The sequence below is a fragment of the Poecilia reticulata genome, chromosome 12, assembly GCF_904066995.2.
Source record: "Poecilia reticulata chromosome 12, P_reticulata-male-v2, whole genome shotgun sequence".
NCBI classification, from domain to species: Eukaryota; Metazoa; Chordata; class Actinopteri; order Cyprinodontiformes; family Poeciliidae; genus Poecilia; species Poecilia reticulata.
This window is the reverse complement of record NC_088841.1, coordinates 30,278,258-30,296,713: the sequence shown is the minus strand read 5'-3', so window position 1 is coordinate 30,296,713 and position 18,456 is coordinate 30,278,258. Positions and strand designations below refer to the sequence as shown.

At 44.5% G+C, this 18,456-nt stretch overlaps 1 long non-coding RNA gene across 1 annotated transcript; it reads left to right on the top strand.

Moving 5' to 3' along the window:
- Positions 1–6,558: 6,558 nt before the first annotated feature.
- Positions 6,559–18,078, top strand: LOC145554037 (uncharacterized). The gene is made up of 2 exons (XR_014090075.1): positions 6,559–7,523; positions 17,181–18,078. It is a non-coding gene; the product is annotated as an uncharacterized LOC145554037 (long non-coding RNA).
- The last annotated feature ends 378 nt before the right edge of the window (positions 18,079–18,456 follow it).

The window sequence follows — 18,456 nt, the reverse complement described above, 5'->3', positions numbered from 1 at the left end:
TAGATACATGTTTATATGTGTTTATGCATCTAAACATGTACAACATGTACAGTAACATGTATATTATTTGTCAGCTGTTTTCCAGAGTTCTAGCTTCAGGGTGATTCAGCAGCTGAGATTGAGTCTAAAATCTGATGTAAGATTCATTCGTGCTGCAGTGAATACGTCTCTCTTTATATATATCTCCCTCTTCTTCCTCACATTGTGTCTTTAGGAAACCTTCAAAACAAAAATGGAAGATTTGGAAGGTATCTTACTTTTGTGAAAGTCTGACTGTCTGAGTGAAAGAATAACATATAAATAATAGTCTTTACCACCTGAGTAAACTTTGCTGGTGAATGTTATAACACATAATATAACTTTTATAATATGTGTTACATTGTTTCATTTCTAATATAGGCTCTTGTGTTAGATAATCTAAGTCAATGTTAGAGAATAATTATTTTTTTAGACTTACAAAACCTCAGTTAGCCTTCATAGCGGGGCTGAACCCCGTAGCACTGTAGCTAATATTAGCTGGTATCTCGCCGGTGGACATAAATACAGTAAAGTAATATTATAATCACAAAATGTACACAATAATATGTCCATCTTACTTGTGAAATGTTGTCTGTGGAGCCCTCACATCAATAGTCCATCAATCAGAACAACAATATCCCTCAGTGCTGAGGCATCTTCTGCTGTTTTGGTTGAGCAAAGTAGGAGGGAGTACCGCTCCAAGATGGCCGCCGTATTTCCTGCGCCGTAGCAGCTAATGCGGGGTCTATTCTTATATTATGTCTATGGTTTAATGGATCTCAGAGAAACTGTAGTGATGTGGGTTTTTGTGTATTGTTGTGTTAGTTTAGTCTCTGTGTTGTCTTGTCTTTCCTCTGATTGTCCCCAGCCTGTTTCCCCGATTACTCCTTTGTGTATTTAACAGCACCTGTGTCACCTGCTCCCTGTTGGATCCTAGTCGTATGTCATGAGTCATCTCACTGTCAAGTTTAAGTTCCAGCGCTACCAGTGTGTCTGAGATCCTAGACTCATCATTCACCTGTGCTGCCTGGATTTGTGTACACTTCTGTGATTATCATTAAAACCATAATTTTTCACTACAAACTGGGTCCAGTTGCACCTTATCACCACCAACACCTCATTTCATGACAGAAACATCCAATTTTGAGACTTTTGTTAACTAGATCGACATGGAGAAGTTCTGGGTAGAGACAGTGGATTTCTTCTGTTACATTCTTTGACGTTCCATCATGAGTTTTAAATTACTATTGATCCCATTGGACTTTATTGATACTGATGTTAACATGAAGACCATGGGATTATATTTTTGTCTTTTATTACAATATGTTTAATCAGCAGGTATTGAAGCTAATATTAATTAATTGAGAATGATCTCGTATAATGTCATGGCTCTGCTGCTAGTGAAATATTTTGTGCGCATGAACGTTTCTGTCCTGGTCATGATGACGGTACAAGGCTTGGTCTGTACCTGCAGCAGTAAAACCTCAGAAATAACAACTAATTATTATGAAGCAGGACTGATAAACCAAAACTATTGAAAGTAACTCAAATTATTAGTTATGCCAGCAGCCGCTGTGGTGATATTCCAGAAGAGGTTTTAGCCCAGTTTAATGTGTGGCTTCATTCTATATAACTGCAGGTTTTAAGAATGGAAACCAGTTCTGACTGAATGTTTGTGTGAATTTTTCTGTCAGCTTTCCAAAGAAAGTTTTGCATTTTAGTAAAATTTGGATGATTTTAACTTGCTGGTCTCTCACATCACAAACCTGGGGGAAGATGTGTAGATGTCTTTAACAAGACATAATACCATATGCATTAATGGAATGAAAATAAATAACCTGATATTTAGTCTAATGTTCCCATGGCAACAGAACCAACAGAACTTGGTATTGTCACATGGCCACAATGACAGATAAACAGATCAGTTACAGCAGTTAGAAACAGCTCACCTCTCTGATGGTGGAGATCCAGGAGATTTAAAGTTAATGGGTTGACCCATTGACCTGTCGCTCTTAAAGGACACACAGCTGGGTTCTGGTTCTGGTTCTGGTCTGAGTCTCTGATGGATCCTGACAGAAACATGATGATTAAAACTGAATCTGTTCAGTCTGGATGAAGCAGCAAAGAGGAGCAGCAGCAGCTTCATCACCACGTCTGTTCTGGCCTGATATAGTGAACGCTGTGTGAAAAGGGCTGTGGACAGTTAGAGATGGTGACCTCATCTCTGACCTTTGCTCTGGCTCTCCTCTTCCCCACACAGAGTGGTTTTAGAGGGAGGGACTCCCTCCTCTCTGTCCTCACACTGATTCATACTGCTGAATTCACATCAGCTCACACACACTTTCTAGCTTCACCTGCAGAGGAAACACACATCATTCATCTGCACATCAACTCTGATCATCCTTTACATCATTAGTGCTGGAAAAAGATCAGCTGCTCCTCCTCTGATTGGCTCTTCTTCTCTGCTTCATATCAGTGTCAGGTGAATGCAGTCAGAGAGGCAGAGGAAGCTGCCATCAGCTGCTGCACTTCTACTATCAGTCCACTAGATGGAGACATGGAGCAACATTTACATTCACTGATTCAACCTGAACAACAGGAAGGATTTTAGAAGAAAACACTTCTGGCTTTAATGGTGGAGACAAGAATTGATACCAGGAAACAAAATATGAAGCAGTTTGTTCATAGAAGACAACGGAGAAACAACAGCTGTTCATCATGTTTGATTCCAGTTCATCAGTAATCTAATAATCCTGTCGATTAACTTTCAAAAGGAAGAGAGATTAAACTTTAAGTCTAAATCAGAAGTGAAAATTTTTTCCAAACATCAGAGAGAAGAAACAAGCAAGAAAGTTCCTGAAGGCAAAATTCAAGTAGGAAACAAAACAAATTTACCGGGTCTATTAAAATTAACAATTTAATAATTTGACTGAATTAAACACATTTGAAAAATAATATTTTACTTTGAAACTGTTGTGTTTAACTTTAATGATGAAAACCAAAATTTTGACTCCAGGAAATAAAAGCATAAAGCAGTTTGTTCAGAGAAGAACATCAGCTCTTCATCAATTTGTTTGTTTCCAGTTTATCAATAATCCGATAATCCCTTAGATTAACCTTCAAACAAGAGAGAGATGAAACTTTGAGTTCAAGTCAGTAGTTTTCATCAAAGAGAAAATAAGAAAGAAAAATAATGTTCCAGAAGACAAAGTTCAAGAAGTAAACAAAGCAAACTTACAGTTTGTTCAAACGATCCAAATAGTTGAACAACAACATCTGAACTGAGACCCAACAGAAGTGCGGTAGAACCAGACTGGTACCACAACTGAACAGGTGAGTTTAAACTGAAAGTTTTAATTAACGAGGAGAAATTAACCCAAACTGGTTTGACAAGGAGTCAGAGAAAAAATGTATCTGTTGACGTCTGAAGACATAAATTCTTCTCATGACTCCCAGTTTGAACACAAACACTTTACTGCTATTATTCTACTGATCGAGTTTCTGTTCAGCTCTAATGGAACCAAAACCTGTTTTAAATTAGAGCCAATTGGACTCTTCATTGGATTTGTCTTCCTCTGGTGGTGAATGTACAAAAATGCCTGATGTCTGATTATTAATCCCAGATGAAGTTGTTTTTAAATGATCAAAATATGTCAGCAATGGTAAAAGTTTCTCAGCAGCTCCTAAAATTTGCTCAATGCATCAGCAGCACAGACTATATTGAGTTATTAATTGACCTGAATCAGAACCAAAATGCTGAAGCCGTGAGTAAAAAACTAAGTCCACCTGTTCTGCTTCCAGACAGATATTAGAAAACCCATAAAGCTGAAAAAAATCAACATCCATTCTTTTGAAAGAATAGTGTGACGCTTTAAAGTAGGGTGCTCAATACGTCGATCGAGATTGAGCAAAGTTTTCAATCAATCTCGGACTGAATGCTGGTGTTACTTCAAAATGCGTTTCCCCATCAGATAGGTTCCCACTCCGTCTCCTCGCTGCTCCGCACTGCCCAGGTGGCAAAATACACCACCTATATATATATATATATATATATATATATATATATATATATATATATATATATATATATATATATATATATATATATATATATCAGACATCTCAGTCCAGAAATGTGCAGTTCTAGGCACAGCCAAGATACTGCGCAGAACCCTCAAGCTCCCAGGCCTCTGGTAGAGGACCTGAGCTCAGGGGATGAAACAGACCACCCGCGGAGGGTGAGAAGGGAATTTTTTTTTATATATGGTGCCTGTGGTCATCGGGGCCCTCGGGGGCAGTCACCCCCAACTGGAGCAGTGGCTAAAACAGATCCAGGAACAACATGAGACATCTCAGTCCAGAAATGTGGAGGAGAACCCTCAAGCTCTTGGGTCCTCTGGTAGAGGACCCAAGAGCTTGAGGATGAAACAAACCACCCATGGATGGGGAGAAGGGAATTTACAGGTTCTTCTCAAAAAATTTGCATATTGTGATAAAGTTTATTTTCCATAATGTAATAATAAAAATTTAATTGTCATATATTTTAGATTCATTGCAGACCAACTGAAATATTTCACGTCTTTTATTGTTTTAATACTGATGATTTTGGCATACAGCTCATGAAAACCCAAAATCCCTGTCTCAAAAAATTAGCATATCATGAAAAGATTCCTGAGGCTTTTAAAAACTCCCAGCCTGATTCAGTACTCAGGCCATCATTGACGCCCTCAAGCAAGAGGGTAAGACATAGAAAGAAATTTCTGAATGAATAGGCTGTTCCCAGAGTGCTGTATCAAGGCACCTCAGTGGGAAGGAAAAAATGTGGCAGAAAACGTTGCACAAGAAAAGGTGACCGGACCCTGAGGAAGATGGTGGAGAAGGGCCGATTCCAGACCTTGGGGGACCTGAGGAAGCAGTGGACTGAGTCTGGAGTAGAAACATCCAGAGCCACCGTGCACGGGCGTGTGCAGGAAATGGGCTACAGGTGCTGCATTCCCCAGGTCAAAGGTCAAGCCACTGTTGAACCAGAAGCAGCAGCAGAAGCGTCTGACCTGGGCTACAGAGAAGCAGCACTGGACTGTTGCTCAGTGGTCCAAAGTACTTTTTTCAGATGAAAGCTAATTTTGCATGTCATTCACAAATCAAGGTTCCAGAGTCTGGAGGAAGACTGGGAAGAAGGAAATGCCAAAAGGCCAGAAGTCCAGTGTCAAGTACCCACAGTCAGTGATGGTCTGGGGAGCCACGTCAGCTGCTGGTCCACTGTGTTTTATTAAGGGCAGGATCATTGCAGCAGCTATCAGGAGGTTTTGGAGCACTTTATGCTTCTATCTGCTGAAAAACTTTATGGAGATGAAGATTTAATTTTTCAGCACAACCTGGCACCTGCTCACAGTGAGAAAACCACTGGTAATACTGACCATGGTGTTACTGTTGGCCTGCCAACTCTCCTGACCTGAACCCCATAGAGAATCTGTGGGATATTGTGAAGAGAAAGTTGAGAGACGCAAGACCCAAAACTCTGGATGAGCTTAAGGCTATCGAAGCATCCTGGGCTCCATAACACCTCAGCAGAGTCACAGGCTGATTGCCTCCATGCCGCATTGAAGGCTGCAAAAGGATTCCTGACCAAGTATTGAGTGCATAACTGAACATAATTATTTGAAGGTTGACGTTTTTGGTATTAAAACACATTTCTTTTATTGGGCGGATGAAATATGCTAATTTTTTTAGAGAAATTTTGGGTTTTCATGAGTTGTTTGCCAAAATCATCAGTATTAAAACAATAAAAGACCTGAAATATTTCAGTTGGTGTGCAATGAATCTAAAATATAAGACAGTTTAATTTATGGAAAATAATTAACTTTATCACAATATGCTAATTTTTTGAGAAGGACCTGTATATATATTCTGATTATTGATCTGATTAGAGATCAACCGGACATTGTGGTGGTGGATAAACAACAGAGGAAAGCCATTGTGGTGGATGTAGCAATACCAAGTGATGCAACATCAGGATAAAGGAGCAGGAGAAATACCAGGGCCTCAGAGAGGAACTGGAAAAGGCCTGGAAGGTGAAGACAACAATGATGGATTTTTTTGTACCAAGAAGGAGCAGAAAATGATTTGTAAGCAGACACAAGTTTTGAGTGGGAAGGGAAACGTTTGAGAAAGAACAGTGAATATTTAAAAGAGAGCAGGAGTTTGAATAAGAGCATTTCAAATTTTGAGAGGAAAGACATGAAATCCTGCTTTCAAAATTAAAATCGTCACAGATAAAAATCCCCTACAATTCCCTGTGTCATAACTTTTTGTTCCTGTTGTGACACTGGAGCAAAATGTCCCAGAGTCATAACTTCGACATTCAGACTGGATGAACCGGTCATTGGTATTTCCTTGTTTTCTTCTTTCCTCCTCATCTGTGACGTCTAGTGAACAGCCAGTAGGTGGCGCTAGAGTCAGCAGGAGGCAGCCTGGAGAAAAGGCTGTTCCTCCCTGATCAGTTTCCCAGCAGTCAGAGTGTAGAAGTTGAGAGCTGGAGAAGTTTCCTCCTGTTGCTGCAGCAGCAGAGATGTTCTGCTTCATGGACTGAATCAGGTTGGAAAGAGGAGAGATCTTTACTGAGCTGCTGCTGATCAATGAAACATTTCAACTCTTTCTGGAAACTAATGAGACAGAAAAACTATGGATGTTTTTACCATCCAGACCTTTAGAACCAGTTCAGGTCAATAATTCAGTTGTTTCTGTGGAAGATGAACAGATTTGATGTGAAATGATGAAATTCTTCATTTCTATCTGATGTTCCAGCAGATCTGTAGAAAATGGAGCTGCAGCTCGCAGATATTTCAGTCGTCATGTTTTCTACCAATGAATCCACTGATTAAAGCAGGAATCTCATCTCCATGTTCTCCTCCAGAGGTTCCCAAGGTTTGTTCCTGGAAGCTGCTGCTGGTTCCTCCAATCCAGGCTCCGCCCCCTTTAGAGGAAATCTGTCCATATATGGAGCTAAGAGTCACCTTGATGCTGCAAAGCTTTGTTCAGGATGAGATGTCAGGATGTTGGTGTCAGTCTGTTCCAGGCTTTAGTTGTTCTCCTCATGAGGAGCTGAAGTCTCTGACAGGAACGTGGAGCTGAACAGGAGAAGAACTTGAAGCTTCTTCTTGTTCTGTCTGATTGCAGCAGCAGGACAATCCAACATTTTAGTCTGACTTCATCTGGATGGATTCATCAGGTTGTTACTGAGGGATTTCCTTTCTCCTCTCTGTTGGAGCTTTTCCTGTGTTTGGAGAAATGAGTTGTGCTGCAGCAGCACCAACTGTCCTTCCTACATCCACTGCAGTTTGCAATCCAGATGTTGGACTGTTCCTGTCTCAGTGGAGGACAATGTGTGTCTGAGAGACATGTAATGTCCATGTTTGCTGCTGAAAGAGACTGATGGTCTGACCCCCCTCCTCCTTTCAGGGTGGAGCCTGCTGGAGGCCGATTCTTGACACCAGGTCCATGGAGATGTAAGTGTGTTTTTCATCTGATTCATGACAACAAAGCAGCTCACATTCAACCATCTTCAAACTGTCACATCACTCATTCAGGATCATCATGCAGCTGGATTGTGTTTGTTCTTAGGGATGTCGGGGTAAACAATAAATCAATTAATCGCACGATAAATTAAACCTATCGACCTCATTTTAATTATCGGCTTTATCGTCTCTTCCTGTCTTTTTTCTTTCTGTTGATGACACTGAATGAAAAAAGGCTCACCTCCGGTGCTCTCCACTGACCCTCCCTTCCTCATTTCCTTAGTGTAATGTCCAGGGAACACGACAGGAGTTGTCCGCCGACTGTCGGCCCATTTTCAAAACTTGAGAGATCAAACATTAGCCGACAGAAATCCTAGGTATAACGGTTCGATCGGGTTCGTCGTGCCGTGTGGTGTCCAGCCACATGGGCACAAAATAATGGCTACAAGTCCAGCTAACTAATTTTAAAATCAGGCATTAATCAATGCTTTACTAGAATCTACCTGTGATGCATGTGGCTAGAGTCAGCGTAAAGTCCTGACTGAATGAAAATCATTATAACCTATTTACGTGACGTTAACGAAGAACAGCTGAAAACTTACCAGGTTCATCAACTGCAATTTGGTTCCAACACCTCCCCTTGTCATTTCTATATTCTTTGCACGAAATGTTGAATAAACATTAATGTTGTTTCCACATATCTCCAATGTCCGCTGGATCTTGGGTTGCGTAATGTCAGCTGTTTGGGATTCCCCTCATAATTTTCCCTCAGAAAACACGGAGGAGAATCCGCGCTTTCTGATTGGCTACCTGTCACATTCAGCGTTAAGCTCCTAGTCGGGAAAACCCCTGATTTAGATCGGAGCGGCCACAACAATCTACCGTAACCCACCACACACTACAGGATGACCGGTTACGAAATCACCAGCGACGATCTTAGATCGGCCAACGATCTAAGATTGTGTAAGGGGAAAGCAAAAAATCGTGTAGTATTAGGTACCAGCAGCGACGCTCTTTCCACTCAGGAATGGGAGAGAACCCATGCTGATCACAGAAAATGCCCTAACTTCCCACAATCAAAAGTCCTTTTCAGAATATAATTTTTTTCCAAAAGCAACACTGCTGTGTTAAAGTTAATTGATTTTCCTTTCCAATGATACCAGTTTTATGTATGCTGAAGTAAATAAAACTCTTTAAATTTCCCAGTAATTTTCATAATGTTTTTGAAAAGCCGCATTATTTATGGTAATTCGAACGCCCCTCCTGAAAGGCACTGAAACATTGTTCAAGAAAATCGGTTCGGGCGTCACGAACACATGACCAAATGAGCCAACAGTGATATCATATTAAACCTTAATATCATATTTGTCATATTGGAGTTGATCTTACGAACCCACATGCAAGAACACGACCAGAAGAGACGAAAATAAAACAATAATTATTTATTGAAGTCAGGGGAAGGGTGGAGAATACTGGGATGAAGGACCAGGTCTTCTACTGCCGATGAGAGACACAACGTTAGGCACTGCGTGGAAGATGGTGTCCGGAATTCAACAGAGAGAGGGCTTACTTGAGGAAGATGGGTTATCGGCTGGTCAGTGTTAGTTTAGAGCTCGTTGGAGAGCGGACAGTGATGGCGGCGTAGGTTTCTGGTTCCTGTACTTTCTTTTCTCCGGTGAGGTTCGGACGTGGGTCTCCTGACCCGGCACGCTCCGAAGGGGATTCCACCGGAGAAGGATCCACGAAGAGGGAAAGATGAACACACGAGGGGTGGCGTCTAACCGGTAACACCGGTAGCGTCGGGGAGAGACACAGGAGGTAGGTGATCCACAGCGGGGAGACAGACTCACACAACCCGGGGAAACTGGTCTCTGGGAACGACGGGGAGACAACTGGATATCTGACGAGGAAGACAACAAAGAGTTAGCGAACAGCGAGGAATCACAGAGGGCCTATCTCTGGAGCGTTCAGTACCGAGGTGAGCAAACACTCAGGCGGTGAGAAGGAGTGACGCTGCTGCTTATATCCAGGGCTCATTCCCTGTAAACAAGCTGCCGGTGTGCGCACAGGTAGAACCCCGCCGCTTTCCAGGGGTGGCACATGGGTGACATCTCGTGGAAGTCCGAGGGATAGCGGCTCAGAGACCAGTGGTAAGAACAACAACTAAAGGAAATAAACCAAGAAACAAAAGGGGAAAAACACAGACCCTGACAGTACCCCCCCCTCAACGGACGCCACCTGGCGGCCGAGCAGAGGATGAGGGTTGAGAGTCCCAATAATCCCTAATGAGGGTGTTATCCACAATAAACGACCCAGGGACCCAGGACCGTTCCTCGGGGCCGTAGCCCTCCCAGTCGACGAGGTACTGGTAGCCCCGACCCCGTCGACGGGAGGCAATGAGTCGGCGGACGGCAAAGATGGGTTGGCCATCTCTGTCCAGGGAGGGTGGAGGGGGTTCGGCCGGAGGGCAGAGTTCACTGGAGTGTACAGGTTTTATCTGGGACACGTGGAAGGTAGGGTGGATGCGTAAGGACGGAGGGAGTCGTAGACGCACTGCTGCGGGGCCAGCGAGTGCCAGTATCTCGAACGGCCCGATGAACCTAGGGGACAACTTCTTGGACATGGACTTTAGGGGAACGTCCCGTGTGGACAGCCATACCTTCTGTCCGACGGAGTAAATAGGCGCCGGGACTCTTCGTCGGTCGGCCAGCCTCTTGTTGGTAGCAGACGAGTTACTCAGGGCAGAGATGGTGTCACTCCAGATCCGGTGGCACCTACGGATATGGTGCTGCACCGACGTGACCGAAATGTTATCCTCGTCTGACGGGAGGAGCGGAGGTTGATAGCCCAGGACAACCTCAAAAGGGGAAAGACCTGTTGCAGCTGAAATGTGACTGTTGTGTGCGTACTCTACCCATGGTAGTTGTTGGGCCCAGTCATCGGGGTTGGTGGAAGTGAGGCATCGCAGGGTGGCCTCCAGCTCCTGGTTCATACGCTCCGTTTGCCCGTTGGTTTGGGGGTGGTACCCGGAGCTGAGAGCCACCTTGGCACCCAAGGCGGAGCAGAACTGGCGCCAGACCTGCGAGATGAACTGGGGTCCACGGTCGGAGAGGATCTCCTGGGGATTCCATGTAACTTGAAGACATGTTTTATTAGTAACATCGCTGTCTGAGCAGCGGTGGGTAGTTTGCGCAAGGGAATGAGATGACAGGCCTTAGAAAAGCGGTCAATGGTGGTGAGGATGGTGGTCATACCTTTGACACTGGGAGTCCGGTAACAAAGTCGACAGCGATGTGGGACCATGGTCGTTTGGGGATGGGTAGAGGCTGCAAGAGGCCCGCAGGGGGTCGGTTGGACGACTTGTTGCGTGCACAGACGGTGCAGGCGGAGACATACTCCTTAACATCCTTATGTACCGACCCCCACCAAAACCTGCGGTTCACCATCCCTATGGTACGGCTGACTCCAGGGTGAGCGGAGAACTTTGAGGCATGAATCCAATGCAGGAAACGGGCACGGACTGCTGAGGGAACGTAAATTTTACCTGGGGGACAAGATTCAGGGGGGGGTTCGGCTACTTGGGCTTGGCGGATGATGTCTTCCATCTCCCAGGTCAATCCTCCGACAGTGCAGCTTGGTGGAAGGATGGGGGCCAGATTCTCCTCTGAATCATCTGGGGAGTAGATCCTGGAGAGAGCGTCAGGCTTTACGTTCTTGGAACCTGGACGATAGGAGATGGACAGGTTAAAACGTGCGAAAAACAGTGACCAACGTGACTGGCGAGGGTTGGATCTTTTCGCTGACTGAAGGTACGACAAGTTCTTGTGATCCGTCCATACTAGGACGGGGTGTTCCGCCCCCTCCAGCCAGTGACGCCACTCCTCCAAGGCCAGTTTTATGGCCAGCAGTTCTCTGTCTCCTACGTTATAATTTCTCTCAGCCGGCGAGAGCCTGCGGGAAAAAAAGGCACATGGATGTAATTTCAGGTCAGGTTCAGTGATCTGGGACAATACAGCCCCGACCCCTGTATCCGAGGCATCAACCTCCACCACGAATTGTTTGCTTGGGTCGGGTTGTACGAGGACGGGGGCCTTGGAGAACCGGGACTTAAGTTCGGTGAAGGCTGCTTCGGCTTGTGGAGTCCAGGTGAATGCTTTCTTTATGGAGGTAAGAGCTGTGAGGGGAGATGCGGTCTGGCTATAGTTCCGGATGAACCGCCGATAGAAATTGGCGAAGCCTAGGAACCGTTGAAGTTGCTTGCGTGTCTCGGGCCGGGGCCAATCCAGAACTGCCTTGATCTTGTCATCAGCCGCTCTCACCTGTCCGCTCTCTAAGACATATCCCAGGAAAGTTACTGACTGACGATGGAACTCACATTTTTCGGCCTTCACATAGAGCTTGTTCTCCAACAGTCTTTGGAGAACGAGACGGACGTGCTTTTGGTGTTCGACGAGGGATTTGGAGTAGATGAGGATGTCGTCTAGATAGACGAAAACAAACACATTAATAAAATCTCGGAGGACATCATTCACGAGAGCCTGGAAGAAAGAGGGGGCGTTAGACAAACCGAAAGGCATGACCAGGTACTCATAGTGCCCCAGAGGGGTCTTGAAGGCAGTCTTCCATTCGTCTCCCTCCCTAATGCGGAGTAAATGGTATGCGTTTCTTAGGTCCAGTTTAGAAAAGATGGTTGCCCCTGAACGGGCTCGAAGGCTGAGGAGAGTAGAGGTAGCGGATACTTATTCTTTATGGTGATCTGGTTAAGGCCTCTATAGTCAATGCAGGGCCTCAGCGAACCATCCTTCTTTCCAACGAAGAAAAACCCAGCACCCAAAGGGGAAGAAGAGGTTCGGATGATTCCTGCAGAGAGTGATTTATTTATGTATTCTTCCATGGACTGGCGTTCGGCCCTGGAGATGTTGTACAGCCTGCTACCAGGTAGAGGAGCCCCAGGCAAGAGGTCGATGGCGCAGTCATACGGCCTATGAGGTGGGAGAGAGAGGGCCTTGTCCTTACTGAATACACCGATGAGATCATGGTACTCACTCGGAACGGACTTGACGTCAGGCAATTCAGCCTCCGCCATGTTGGACGACCTGGACAGCAGAGGAGCTGCGGAACGGAGACATGCGGAATGACATCTGGGAGACCATGAATTGATCCTTCCCTCGACCCAATCTATTTGAGGGTTGTGAGAGAACAACCAGTTAAACCCTAAAACTATGGGTGAGCTGGCTGTGGGAAAAACAAAGAAGTTAATCTCTTCAGTGTGATTGCCAGAAATTAACAGACGCAGAGGTTTAGTCCAGTGGGTGATCTGCGGAAGTCCTTTGCCATCTAAGGCGGCGACACGGAGGGGAACAGGTAGGAGTTCAGTGGGCACGGAGAGCTGAGAAACTAGGTCGGAGCTGATGAGGTTCTGTTCGCAACCGGAGTCTATGAGAACTGACAGGGACAGAGAGTCGTCTTGGGTAAACAGGGTGACAGGCATGGTGAGACGGGGTCTGGTGGTGGAAGGTGCCGGCAGTGTCCCCGTTTCTACTGCCGGACCAACGGGTTTAAACGGGACGGACATTTTGCGATCACGTGATTCGGCTCCCCGCAGTAAATGCAAAGCCGAGATCGGAGCCTTCGTTGGCGTTCCTCGGGCGTGAGCCTCGCGTTTCCCAGCTGCATGGGTTCAGAATCCGGAGTCCGAGAAGAGGGGGAATATGGCTGAGCGGACGACTGGTTATTGGTCAGAGAGGTACGTGGTGAGGTGACTCGGTGGTTACGTTCCCTAGCCCGAGCCCGGATCCGGTTATCCAGTTTTATGGTAAGGTTGATAAATTCACTTAATGATTCGGGTTCGTCTAACGTGGCTAGTTCGTCCTTGAGGTGTTCATTCAAGCCGTGAAAAAACGCGCTTTTGAGAGCCACAGCGTTCCAGCCCGAGGCGGCCGCCTTAATTCTGAACTCAATAGCGAAATCAGAAACGCTTTTCTGGCCCTGTTTTAACCCATGCAAGTCTCTAGAGGATGATGTTCCTTCAGCTTCTTGGCAAAAAACCTGTTTTAGTTCATCTAGGAACTCAGGGTATGAACATCCATATTCTGAAGCCGTAACAAACCGGGATTCGGCCCACTCTAGGGCTCGACCCGTCAATAGGGATAACACATAGGAGATCTTACTGTTATCATGGGGAAAACTCTGTGGTGAGTGGTTGAAAACTATGGTGCATTGGAGTATGAAACCCTTTACTTTCATGATGTCGCCAGCAAACTTATCTGGAGTTGCCGGGCGGATTTCGAAAATCCCGGGACGGACCGGTGGATCCGGAGCCACTGACGGAGCAGACGGGGAAGCGGAAGAGTGGTTAGCGCCTTGTGGAGCAGAGTTCTGTAAGAAATTGGACAATTCAGTTAATCGAAGGTTTGTTTCCGCTTGGCGGGTACTCAGCTCCCTCAGAGCTGCGTCGTGGGATTGAATGAGGGCATGTTGATCTGAGATCGCTCTTCTGATCGCGTCTGCGGAGGTCGTGAACTGGCCTGAGTGTTCTGTCATATTGGAGTTGATCTTACGAACCCACATGCAAGAACACGACCAGAAGAGACGAAAATAAAACAATAATTATTTATTGAAGTCAGGGGAAGGGTGGAGAATACTGGGATGAAGGACCAGGTCTTCTACTGCCGATGAGAGACACAACGTTAGGCACTGCGTGGAAGATGGTGTCCGGAATTCAACAGAGAGAGGGCTTACTTGAGGAAGATGGGTTATCGGCTGGTCAGTGTTAGTTTAGAGCTCGTTGGAGAGCGGACAGTGATGGCGGCGTAGGTTTCTGGTTCCTGTACTTTCTTTTCTCCGGTGAGGTTCGGACGTGGGTCTCCTGACCCGGCACGCTCCGAAGGGGATTCCACCGGAGAAGGATCCACGAAGAGGGAAAGATGAACACACGAGGGGTGGCGTCTAACCGGTAACACCGGTAGCGTCGGGGAGAGACACAGGAGGTAGGTGATCCACAGCGGGGAGACAGACTCACACAACCCGGGGAAACTGGTCTCTGGGAACGACGGGGAGACAACTGGATATCTGACGAGGAAGACAACAAAGAGTTAGCGAACAGCGAGGAATCACAGAGGGCCTATCTCTGGAGCGTTCAGTACCGAGGTGAGCAAACACTCAGGCGGTGAGAAGGAGTGACGCTGCTGCTTATATCCAGGGCTCATTCCCTGTAAACAAGCTGCCGGTGTGCGCACAGGTAGAACCCCGCCGCTTTCCAGGGGTGGCACATGGGTGACATCTCGTGGATGTCCGAGGGATAGCGGCTCAGAGACCAGTGGTAAAAAAAAAAAAAAAAAAAAAAAAAAAAAAAAAAAAAAAAAAAAACAACAACAACTAAAGGAAATAAACCAGGACACAAAAGGGGAAAAAACACAGACCCTGACAATATTAAGGTTTAATATCACAAACCCTTGACCCGGTTTGTCAGGGGTTATTTTTTTTAGTTTTTTTGTAAATCATAAAAGTATCAAAACTTCGTCAAATAGCGAACGAATTATAAAAAATAAACCCGACAAAATAGGTATAAAAATAAAGATTAATTTGTTAGCTTTAATATAATACTGGAACCACACTTGCAGAATCAATGTGCGTGACGCCCCACGCGTATCAACACACGAACGGACCTCCCCCGAGTCGCCCCTTCCAGCTTTCGTTCCTTCTGTAAGCTAAATGTGGCTACGTGGTGAAGTTAGCTAAAAACGAATAACCGGAGTTTTAAGCCTCCGGTAGTTCTAAGAGCGGATCGAGTGAACCCCTCCTGAGCTTTTTACCGTGTGCACGGTTCTAGCGGGGACCTGTTTTAACATATGTTTTGCGATTTTGCAAACTGAAAAGCGGAAGAACCGCCCGGCTGTCTGATCCTGACATCTACTGCGCTATGCCGAGCTCCACAGCGTTATTGCGCGATCTGCCGGAGCGCCGCACAAAGACTGCGGGAGGAGTTAAATCTAAAGTTACATCTAGTCGAAACTTTTATAAAAGAGGAGAAACTAAGCAAATCTGTTCAATAAATCTTGAACAGTCCCAGACCCCTACAAAAAAATTGAGTCTGTTACGACCACATAGCAGGACAGGCAAAATAGTTTTTGGGGCTTGGTTTCAACATATATTTTTTACTATTGTATCCCAAACATGCCATCTCTGCTATCAGGGTAAATATTGAAATTTGTTTTATTTTTAAAAATAAAATTTTTTAAAGAACCTTCATTTTAAAAGTAAACTATTTATAGTTGTTTTTCAATATGATTTATTTATATTTAAAGGATGTCATTACAAATAAATGTCAAATTTATTTATTTTTTAAGTAATCGGCTTTCAAAAATCCCATCTTTTTCTACTCAAAGGTGGGTTTGTGGCAAGGTACCCCCCAAAATTTCGGAAACCTTTAGAGATAATGGGCTGAAATTTTTCTGCTCTTTTCTGGTAATACGCTTAATAGAAAAATGCATTCAGAGTACAAAAAATGTTAAGAAAAAAAATTGGTTGCCGGTACCTAGTAGTATGAACTACTGCATTAGGTAGTCGGATGTGCTCATCTTCTCTATTTAAATCTAGTGATTACTGAAGGGGAATATAGTATACAGACTTCATAATCTGGACTCTTTTGTTGAATGCAGTATTTATTTCCACTTTGGCTTTATGTTGTTTAGTTTTTATTACCATATGGTTTTTGTTAATGGAGACTGAGAATCCATTTTATTTTTGTTTTTGGTTGTTTTGTTTATTTAGTTCATCAGTTCCAGTGTTATATGTTCTTTTGAAATAAAGTGTATCTATTAGAGGTGTGCAGATCGATTGGTCACCGATCATAATCGTGCCGATTTTCGTGAAAAAGTGCATGATCTGTGATCATTGGCTCTTGTTGCCGATACCGATCACCTGCTTCTCATTTCGCAGCCTGCCTGTGCAGCTGGTCTCCTCTTTCCTTCACACTGCGCAAACGCGCAGCAACAAATCCTAAGCGATGTGGAACTATAACACACTGAGTGAATGGGGAAGTTTGCGTGTTGCGGCGGAAAATTGAAGCACATCAAAATGCATCAACACGATGAAGCTAATACGACATAAAAACAATGTCATACTTGACGGAGTTTGGCTACATCGAGGCTCACTGCAGTAAAAAAGACATATGGAGGATCAGATAGCAGGTAAAGCAGCGCACAGCTACAAACCCTCACCCAGATTAGCATGACGGTCAGAAAGCTAAACAAATAACCCGCAAAATTATTTAAGTCTTCGAGCTGCGATGTAAGACGCTGGTTCTGCTCTTGCTGTTGAACCGCTGCAACGCTACAGGTAGTAATATTTCACAGACGGAGCTCCGCTTCTGCTCCACCTGGTAGTGACTCTCACACCGAACCTCTGTTTAAAGCTGCAGCGTCTAACCTAAAAATACATTTGACATACGTATTAAAACTTTCGCTGTCCTAACATGACACAGATAATCTCTGAAAAAATAATCGATCTCCTCCCTGCTCTGCATAATTACTCAGCTCAGTCAGAAACAGCCAATAAGAAATAGCAGTAATCAGCTAGCCGCCATGCTAACCCTAATCGCTCAGCAAAATTTGTTATCGTGACAGGCCTATTTGTTCTCTCCATCAGATTCCTGTCAACTCACCATCGACACAAACACAGTGAGCAGAGAGATCAAACTGTCTGAAGACAACAGGAAGGTGACATGTGAGGTGGAGCTTCAGTCATATCCTGATCATCCAGACAGATTTGATCATCCTCAGCTGCTGTGTAGAACTGGTCTGACTGGTCGCTGTTACTGGGAGGTCGAGTGGAGAGGAAGGGTTTATATATCAGTGAGTTACAGAAGAATCAGGAGGAAAAGAAAGACTAGAAACTGTTTGTTTGGATCTAATGATCATTCCTGGAGTCTGAGATCCTCTGATGATGATGGTTACTCGATCTGGCATAATAGCAGAGCAACTCGTCTCTCCTCCTCCTCCGTCTCCAACAGAGTATCAGTGTATCTGGACTGTCCTGCTGGCATTCTGTCCTTCTACAGAGTCTCCTCTGACTCACTGATCCACCTCCACACCTTCAACACCACATTCACTGAACCTCTGATTCCTGGATTTGGGTTCTGGTTAAGTTCTGGTTCCTCAGTTTTTCTGTACTGAGTTGAGTCTAAATATTTTCCTCCTGTCAGAGAAACTCTCTCACTGTTGAACAGATAGTTCATCTCTACAATCTATTTCTTGGTGAAACTTTTCTGATTGAGTCCTTGGAAACTTTTTCTTCTTCCAGTCCTTTAAAGATGGAAGCTGGGATTATTCCAGGATTATTCCAGGATCCTCATGTTTTCCTGTTTGTTTCCAGTCAAAGCTTCACACTGAATATCAAGATGTTGTTTCTCTTATTTTTCCTTTCATTCATCAGATTTCATTGAAATGTTGATCAGTTTTTCTCAATCACTGAACATTTTCTGTTTCTGTCGGCTCCTATTTTTCTAAACTCGTCAGATTTGAATATTAAATCTTCCTTTTGTTTATTTGCTGCAGTTTTTCTTCATGTGTTTTAGAGAAATAAAAACGTTTTTCTTCTTCTGCATTTGGTTCATTTGCTGCTCATTCTGTTCTTTTCCTGTTCAAATTTAAATATTTGCATGAAAAATATTTTTCATCAACTCTGCCTTTCAGAAAGTCCTAATTAAAGTAAAACATTCCCATCCCATGAAGGTCAGAGGTCAATGCTCTGAAGCATAAAGTGATAAAATCTTAATATTTTCTGTTTCATTCAGAACTTCTACCTGAAACATGAGGTTCAAGAGGTCGTCACCTGAAATGGTCTTCCAACAGTCTTGAAGGAGTTCCCAGAGATGCTTAGCACTTGTTGGCCCTTTTTGCCTTCACTCTGGGGTCCAACTCAC